Source organism: Priapulus caudatus, unplaced genomic scaffold, assembly GCF_000485595.1.
Source record: "Priapulus caudatus unplaced genomic scaffold, Priapulus_caudatus-5.0.1 Scaffold2580, whole genome shotgun sequence".
In the NCBI taxonomy this organism is placed as follows: Eukaryota; Metazoa; Priapulida; class Priapulimorpha; order Priapulimorphida; family Priapulidae; genus Priapulus; species Priapulus caudatus.
Window position 1 is genome coordinate 8,765 of NW_014579641.1, and position 9,938 is coordinate 18,702.

The 9,938-nt window shown below is 47.5% G+C and overlaps 1 protein-coding gene across 1 annotated transcript in view; it reads right to left on the reverse strand.

Annotated features, from left to right (window-relative positions):
- Window positions 1-7,794, reverse strand: part of LOC106818846 — a gene marked incomplete at its 3' end in the record, with an annotated part of 10,236 nt that extends 2,442 nt beyond the window's left edge. Inside the window, 1 exon segment of the mRNA XM_014823517.1 lies at window positions 7,753-7,794.
- Window positions 7,795-9,938: the final 2,144 nt, after the last annotated feature.

A 9,938-nucleotide genomic window follows, 5' to 3' on the forward strand; every position in this document is an offset into this window, starting at 1 on the left:
TTTTACAAACGCCCCATTGTAAATATGCTGTTTAGTTTCATCATCAGGCCGATATAATGTAAGGTTAAACACACATTGGTACTCATTAATTAGAATAGTAATATGCACTATTAATTACATATTCTTGTGTAACGTGTTATTTGTCAATCTTAATCTTAAGTTATGAGAGTGGGTTTGGGCTCTCGTGAGGAATGACGTCAGCGTAAGCAACTTACTTAACAGTACGTATAATCATAGCAATGACCGTTGTAATAGTATAATTACCCAGCTAGCATAAAACATCCGCTAGGTACATTACAAACTGGCAGTGTTCAGGTCGTGAAGTCCCCACCATTTTGATAATTTTGGTATTTCTTGAAAATTTGGAGACATTTCTAAGCAACAATAATACTCAGGGCATTTATCAAATTCATACAGGAAACTATATAATGATATGACTCTATAACAAAGAAATAATTCAAGTTTGGGTTTGTTCCACGTACCAAAACTATCCATTGTTTAATTAAGTCCCACAAAAATACATGCTATGTAAAAAAAAACTTTAAAAAAAGACGGGTGACGAGTTTATTCCGCGCCACACACTCTAAAGCCTGCGCACAATAGCGGCTGGTATTTGCTGGCGCTCATCAGCCACGCGTGCTGATGGCCGCAGCACAAAAACACACCGTTGCGCGCGCAAACACACGCGCGCGAGCGATTTCTTGCGGTGGAAAAGATCAGCACTGTTTGATATTTTCTTCCACGTGTGGCAGATTCCACAGCGTGCGTGCGGTTGTGCCTGCTGCAAGTGCCACACCCGGCTCTAATCTAAGCCGACCAAATAGCTAGGCAGGTCAAGCACGAGTCACCGTGATCTTTTACTACTTGTCGGGTTGGCATGCTGCGGTTGCATCTGCGTAACACGCCAAGTACCGACGCAGGAGAATCGACGGCACGTACACGCCGGGTATAACCACGTACACGCGGGGTACACGTAGCACGTGCACGCGGTACACGCTACGTACACGGCGGTACATCGCACGTACACCAGCGGTACACGCGGGTACACGCGTGATACGACTGCTTACGTACACGCACGTTATACACGCAAGCGTACGACGCGGTACACGCACGTACTACGCAGAGTACACGCAACGTACACACAGATACACGCTACGTACACGCGGTACACGCACTGTGCGCGCTGGGGTATCACGCAGCGTACACGCGGTGCCGCGCGAAATACACGCACGGTCACAGCATTAACCGATACACGACTAACACGGCGGATACACGCACGTACACGCGGTACTACGGCACGTAGCGACCGGGTAACGGAGATACAACGCTACGTACACGCGGTACACGGCAGCGTACACGCGGTGCACATGCACGTACACGCAGATTACCGCACGTACATCGCGGGTAACAAGCGCGGATACAACGCACGTAGCACGCCGGTACACCGCACGTACAGCGGGTTACTACGGCGGGATACAGGTCGCAACTACACGCACGTACACGCGGTTGTACACGCAACGTACTACGCAGATAGCACACACGTACAACAGATACACGCACGTACACCACGTGGCGCAGCGTACATCGCACGTATATCGCGGGTGGCACGCGGATACACGCAGGTACACGCACTACACGCGGATTACACGCAGGCACGTACACGCGGGTAACACGCGGAGTACACTGCACGTACACGCGGTACACGCACGTACACGCGGTACCGGAGACATACACGCAACGTACACCGGGTACAGCGCAACGTGGCACGCACGTGCCGCGGTACCGCACGTACAGCGCACGTACACACAGATACACGCACTACACGCGGTACCCGGCCGTGTACGTGCGTGTATCTCCGTGTACCGCGCGTGTACGTGCGTGTGACCCGCGGCAGCGTGCGTGCACGTGCGTGTACCGCGTGTACGTGCGTGTATCTGTGTGTACGTGCGTGTAATCTGGGCGTGTAAACCGTGCGTGTACCCGCGTAGTACGTGCGTGTACCCGCGTGTACGTGCGTGTATCTCCGTGTACCCGCGTGTACAGTTGTGCGTGTACGCCGCGTGCAACGGTGTGTGTACCCGCGTGTACGGCGTGTATTCTGCTGTGTACGTGCTGGTACTCTCGCGTGTATCGTGCGTGTATCCCGCGTGGTACCGCGTGTACGTGCGTGTAACTTTGCGTGTACACCGCGTGTACATTGCGTGTATCTGTGTGACGTTGCGTGTACCCGCAGTGTTACTGCTGCGTGTATCACGCGTGTACCCGCGTGGTACGGGTGCGTGTATCCGCGTGTAACCCGCGTGTACGTGCTGTACGTGCGTGGTAGTCCGCGGTGCTACTTCGCGTGTACGTGCGTGTACGGTGCGTTGTACTGCGTGTACGCGCGTGTACGTGCCCGCGTGTACGTGCGTGTATCTCGTGTGTACATCGTGGTACCGCGCGTGACGTGCGTGTATCCGCGTGTACTGTGCGTGTACGGTGCGTGTATCCGCGTGTACCCGCGTGTTACGTGCGGTGTACGTGCGTGTACGTGCGGTAAACGTGTCGTGTACGTGCGTGTTACTGGCGTGTAGCCCGCGTGTACGTGCGTGTACCCGCTGTGGCACGTGGCTGTACCGAGCGTGTACGTGCGTATACCCGCGTGTACGTGCGTGTACTGTGCGTGTTACGTGCGTGTACCGGCAGTGACCAACCCGGCGGCTGCAATCCGAAGTTAAGATCACGTGACTCGCCTGACTCTGTCTGCTAATTGGTCGGTTTAACATAGAGCCGGTTGAGGGGGAGGGGGGGGGGGGGGGGGGGGGGGGTGGAACTTGACACAGGCACACCGCACAGCGCTGTGGAATCTGCGCCACGTGGAAGGAAAATATCAACACGGTGTGATATTTCCAACACGCAAGAAATCGCTGTTGCACGCGCACAACCGGTGTGTTTTGGTGCTGCCGCCATCAGTCCACGCGTGTCCGATGGCGCAGCAACAAAACACACCCGTGTGCGCAAGCCTTTAATCTATATTGTACCATTACAAACTAATTTGTCTGCTGTAATGGATTGCTACGCTGTTTCTGCTGAAAGAAAAGTACATTGAAAGCATTGGTTGTAAAATGACTGTTATTAGCTTGGAAGCCATATGAAATAAACAACCTTCAGATCTCAAGATGAATATATACATACCTATTTTAATGTGCGGGCGGTAGGTTGTTTGTTTGTTTTTTTTATCACCTTGTTGCTATATTAACATTAATTAGGTGGGCAGATGCTACTTCACATTTATTAGAGAACTGAAAGGCCATGGTATGGACAGATTTTGCTTGAAATAGTAAATCCATGGATATTGGAAAGAATATTGATAACTGCCTGAAAATAATACGTTTTTGAAACACTGTAGCCCTACATGTACATTGGTCTACATTAATTACATCATTGGATGAAATAATTTTGTATGAAAAGTAATGCATATAGTTTTGAAAGGCTAATAAGTCCAGCCAACATATATGAATTGTTTTTCACGTTGAATTAAGAAAGAGTAAAAAAGTAATGATCAGTTAAATCAAATCACATATTGAATAGGGTAGCCATATGTTGGTTTGGTTGTACATATTGGTATGCTATCTTTACTGTCTATGCTCTAGTACTGATAGGCCGCGGGAGCTATCTTTACTCCGTGCGACAGAGCGAAGGCTACTCGTACGAAGTACGTATCCCGTACGGATGTTAGTTTAAGTGGTTAGCGAGACGTCTTACGAGAGCCAAACGCCTCTCATAACTTAAATTAAAATGAAAAATAACACAGTTACACCCAAAGAATTGTAAATTATAGTGATATTATAATCTATATTAATGAGTTAAAAGTGTGTTTTAAAGCTTCACTTATATATCGCCTGACTGATGAAGCTAAAACAAATATTTTACAAAATGGCGTTTTGTTCTCGTTGTTTGAAGGTCGATTGGCGTCAGAGGCAAATCAAAAGCATGCCAATCAGTAGGAACGCCTGTTGCCATGTGCGGGACGGAAAAAATAGCACGCAAACTCGGCCAGGCCGAGCCGTCTACATAGTACACGTTTGAAACATAGTCTAGCGGATCAAGGGCCATTCTACATGAATTCACTTAGAAGGTGCCACATGCGGGATTCACACCGGGTTTTCTACAGGATTCAAATACCGATCGAAGCCATTCTATTGCCCGTAGCAACGTGCCTCAACGTTTTCTTACGATTACGACCGCGTTTGAAAGCATAGTCTAACGATTATGAAGCGCATTCTACCACGATTCAGCAGTACAGGTTTCGACACGGGATTCGACTGCATGCCTGGAGAAGAACGACGTGCATGTCGACGTATATAACCACCTGCCCGGTTGACGTCGCCCGCTGCACCCCCCACTCTCGTCTCGCCCCTGTCGATGTGTCCTGCGCCGGTCGCTGTCATCAGATCCAGCATTTTGGACCATTCCTACGATGATGGATTCATGGTTCGACTGCTGTGCTGATGAATTGTCGCTCCATTGGCCTGTATACAAGGTAAGACTCAGCGTATTGCCCATATAATTCTGCTATGAAGTGAACCAGGGCCCGTTGTCAGAAACGATCGTATAACCGCGCAACGATCGCGTTCACTTGCGCCATCGATTATCTGCATAACGATACGAATATATCCGTCACCTTCGTTTTGGAAAGTTTTAATAGCATTGATTTTCATGGATAATTTCTTGTAATATCGCCTTACGATAATATTGATGCCTCTGTAGCTTATAATTGATGACATTATGTAAGATACATATGCACTGGCAAATATAAAATATACGCACGCACGCACACGCACACCGCAGTGACACACCCTCGACCGCACACGCACACGCAGCACACAAACACCCACGCACACGCACATACGCGCATGCACGCACAACGCCACACACAGAAACACGCATCGACGCAACGACGCACGTTACATGCCCACACGCACATGCGTGCGGCCGTGACAGGCGCAGGGACAGACACTGCACACGCACACGCAACAAGTCATCGCGACAGCGCACTCGGCGCACACAGTGACCACATACACCCACACGCAACACGCACAGGCGCACACACGACGCACAGGCACAAGGACACACAAACACGCACTCGCAGGGCGCACCGGCCTCGGCTGAATGGCCCGGTAGCGAACGTGCCCCCAGCATGAGTCTATGAACATATGCCAGCCCTCTTCGACTCCTCCTTCGGGCCTGCTACCCTCTCATGTCCTTCCATTCTCGCTACCATCTTTCTTCTCCTTAGAGAGCAGAAGAGAAGAGAGAGAGAGAGGGGGGGATGATGCCAAGACAGACAGACAGAGAATACACATCCGCCGGATGACATCGTATATGCATACATCGTCCTTGGACGTAGCTACATGTGAAAGTTCTGGTTTATGCGTGTTACACGCAAATTTATATATCTTGTAGATACAGCGCCAAATAGTCGCCGCCATTTTTTGATGTCGTATTAGTACTAACTACTGCAGCTGAGCTATGGATCTTTCTTCTGCGGAGTGATTGAGCATCTTTTTTTAGCGAAATAAATGCTTTTGGCTGGGTCTATCTTTGTGGAGGACAGTAGGCTGGGTGTATGTGTATGTATATTAAATTTTGTGTGTTTGTGTGTGCGAGAGGGTGAGTGAGCGTGCGCGTGCGTGCGTGCGTGCTTGCGTGCGTGTATGGGTGTATGTGTATGTATATTAAATTTTGTGTGTTTGTGTGTGCGAGAGGGTGAGTGAGCGTGCGCGTGCGTGCGTGCATTCACGTGCCCGCGTGTGTGAGTGTGGGTGTGACAACACTTCCTGGTGTCTACTTACAAGAACGCCATGAAATTTGGTAGGATATTCTATATAATGTTTCCCGACATCGCGCGTTTTCTAGTTCATGCGTATGCAATAGGTAACGGAAAAAAAATATGACAGGGAAAATAATACTGGTATATTTTCCGAATTAAGAAACATGGTGAACAGCCCAAAATCGAAAATGCAAACGTAAAACTCTAGACCTCTAGTGCACTAGGGACAAAACTATTACGCGCAACCATCATGATCATCATGATCATGATCATCATCATCATCATGATCATCATCATCATGATCATCATCATCATCATGATCATCATCATCATGATCATCATCATCATCATCATCACTATTACTATCAGCAGGAGTGAATAATAGAGAATAATATAATCTCTATTATTCACTCCTGCTATCATTATATCTCATGAAATTTGATTCGGTGAAATAGCGATATTGGCGATTACAAACGCGGTCGAACTGTTGAATATCGAAAATAAACACACCGCTCATAGCACTATTTACAAAATTCGAGCTACTTAATGTCAGTCAAACAATGATATTTTAAACAGAGAAGTATCCCACGCAGTAAGTATACGGCATAGCCACTTATAGGCGCGGACGCACGGGTTTTGTTAGTGTGCAGGATCGCCTGGGAGGGATCAGCTGGGCCAAACAGCTGGGTTAATTAAACACGAACCGCAAACAGCCACTATACACGGCACAAACGTCTTCATTTGAAATCTACGAGCCAGCGAATCTTCCAGTTGTGCCCAACCAGTAATCATGAACGTAAAACTTGAGCAGCAGATTACCGAAGGTATTATTAAAAAGGTACGCGTCTTGAGGTTTTATATCACCCTTGTTAACTCCAACCGGCACCTTCCTGAAACGGCCATCCACCCACATGTTGTAAGCGTACGTCTCACTGAGATCAACGAACCCCTCGAAGATGTATCCACCAGTGTCGCGCCAGATATTTGGATCGACATACAACAGCTGCCTCCTGAAACATAACCAACCGCGTTCAGCAGAGGTATGTGTAACATTAAAACGTATGTAGCCTTTACGCGTACCAGATACCTCTACTTCCGATTGCGTTAGTATTCGTTTCCGTCCCCGTGGATTATGTGCGGGCGTACTGCATGGTCTGCCATAGAGCAAGGTAATCTATATACACAGAGTCACGGGGTGATTCGAATAGTCATGTTCGTAATAATAGATGAAGAGAGGTAATTAGGAAAAGCAGGATAGGAGGATGGTGGTGATGATAAGGAGAAGAAAGATGGTGAGGAGAATGGAAGGAATGAGAGGTAGACAGGCGAAGGAGGGTGAAGAGGGTGCATATGTTCTAGACTCATGTGGGGCACGTTGCTACGGACCATAGCCGAGGCCGGTGCGCGCGAGTGCGTGTTTGTGTGTCCTTGTGTGTGCGTGTGTGTGCGTGTGCGTGTGCGTGTGAATGTGTCACTGTGTGCGCGAGTGCGTGTGCGTGTGCGTGTGCGTGTGAGTGTGTCCCTGTGTGTACGTGTGCGTGTGCATGTAAGTGCGTGTGCGTGTGCGTGTGCGTGTGCGTGTGCGTGCATGCGCGTGTGCGTGTGCGTGCGTGTTTGTGTGTGCGTGTGCGTGTGCGTCCGAGTGTGTCACTGCGGGTGCGTGTGCGTGCGTGCGTATATTTTATATTTGCAGTGCATATGTATCTTACATAATGTCATAATTATAGCTACAGAAAGGCTATCAATATACTCGTAAGGCATATTACAAGAAATTTCATGAAAATAATGTATTAAAACTTCCAAACGAAGTGACGGATAATTCGTATCGTTATGCAGTAATCTATGGCCGCAAGTGACGCGATCGTGCGCGGTTTACGATGTTTCTGACAACGGGCCCCTGGTCATTATAGCAGATTATATGGTCAATACGTGACGTTTACTTTGTATACAGGCCAATGCGAGCGACTTCATCAGCACACAGTCGAGACATGATCCATCATCGTAGAATGGTTCCAAAATGCATGATATGATGAGCGACCGGCGCAGGACACACGGGGGAGCGAGACGAGATGTGGGGGGGGGGCGTGCATACCCCTGCCAGATGGTTTATATACGCGTCGGACTGGCCGGTCGTCTTTCTTCAGGCATTGCCAGGCTGAATCCCGTGTTCGAAACCTGTATGTGAATCGGAGATGGGGCTTCGATCCGTAGCATGTCAAAACGGCCACACGGTAAGAAAGTGGGGGCACGTTTGCTACGGGCCAATAGCAATGGCTTCGATCGTATTTTTAATCCGTGTAGAAACCCGTCGTGAATCCCGTGTTTGGAAACCTTATGTGAATTCATGTAGAATGCTCGATCCGTAGACTATGTTTCAAACGTGTTACTATTGTAGACGCTCGCCTGCGCCGGTTTAGAGTTACGGCGTAAGCAACAGCACAGAGCTGGCTTATCACGTTCACGCACGGCCGTGGCGAAGCACGTGTCGGTGATTGGCGCTTGCCGTAGGCCGTGGTCTCAGACAGAAAACGTTAAAATTCCGTTTTGACGGCTTTATAGACGCGCGCACATTACCCAAACAATCTTTGTGGGGGCATTTCGAGCCGTGCCCACAGCTCGTGGCTACTCAAAACCTCGTGCCTATGAACAGAACCTCTCAGTTTCGACGATTCCAGCATCGTATCCCCGTATTACCCTAAAGCGGATCGATAAAAGTATTCAGATAGTGCAGGTTAGTTGTATTGAGCGGCGCTATGCGCGTTTTCGTGCTGATGCCACGGAGGAGGGCGGGTGTGCTATACGCCGCGCCGCGTCTATTTCCGATACCGTGCCCAAATGCGCAAAGGGTTCCTCTGCATGGCTGCTTTGATGTTGCTCTGACGCCCGATAAACCTTCAAAACAAGAGAACAAACGCCCACTTTGTAAAAATATTTGTTTTTAGATTCATCATCGGCGATTAGTTAAGTTAAGTTTAAAACACACATTTTACTCATTAAATATAGATATATAATATCACTATAATTACAATTCTTTGTGTAACTGTGTTATTTTCATCTTAATCTAAGTTATGAGAGGGTTTGGGGGCTGCGCCTTTTGTTCATTAATCGTAAGACGTCTCGCTAAACACTTACTACATACGTAGGTATGACGTATTCGTTCCGAGTGCCCTATTCGCTCTGTCGCAGGAGCTAAAGCTGCTCCGCGGCCTATAGTTACTACGAGCTTAGAGTTAAAGATAGAATACAATAATGTTAAACCCAACAACAATGCATAAACCCTATTCAAATATGTGATTTGATAACTGATCCATTAAATTTTTTACCCTCTTCATTAATTCAAGTGATAACAAATTCACTATATTCGTTGTGACATTATAGCCTTCAAAACTTATATGCATACTTTTCATACAAAATTATTTCATCCACTGATGTAATTAATGTAGACCAATGTACATGTAGGCCTACGCTGTTTGTCAAAAACGTATTATTTCAGGACAGTTATCACATATATCTTTCAATATCCATGGATTACTATTTCAGCAAAATCTGATCCATACCAAATTGGCGCTCTTTCAGCTTCTCTAAATAATATGTGAAGTAGAGATCTGCACCATAATTGTTAATGTTAATTAGAAACAAGGTGATAAAAAACACAACAAACAATACCGCACATTAGAAATAGGGGTTTGTATTATTCATCTTGGCATCTGACAAGGTGTTATTTCATATGATTCCCTAAGTAATAAAGTCATTTTTACAACCAATGTCATGATACTTGCTTTAAGAACAGGGTAGCAATACATTACAGCAGACAAACTTAGTGTTTGTATGTTACATATGATTAAGCCTTGCGCGCCACACGGCTGTGTTTTTGTGCTGCGCCATCGCCACGCCGTGGCTGATGGCGCCCAGCAGCACAAAAACATCACCGTGTGCGGCGTGCAAACACAAGCGATTTTCTTGCGTGTGGAAAAATATCACACGTGTTTGATTATTTTCTTCCACGTGATGGCAGATTCCACAGCGTGTGCGCGGCTGTGCCTGTGTCAAGTTCCACACCGCGCTCTATGTAACGACCAATAGCAGCAGCGTCAAGCGAGTCACGTGATCTTAACTTGCGCGTTGC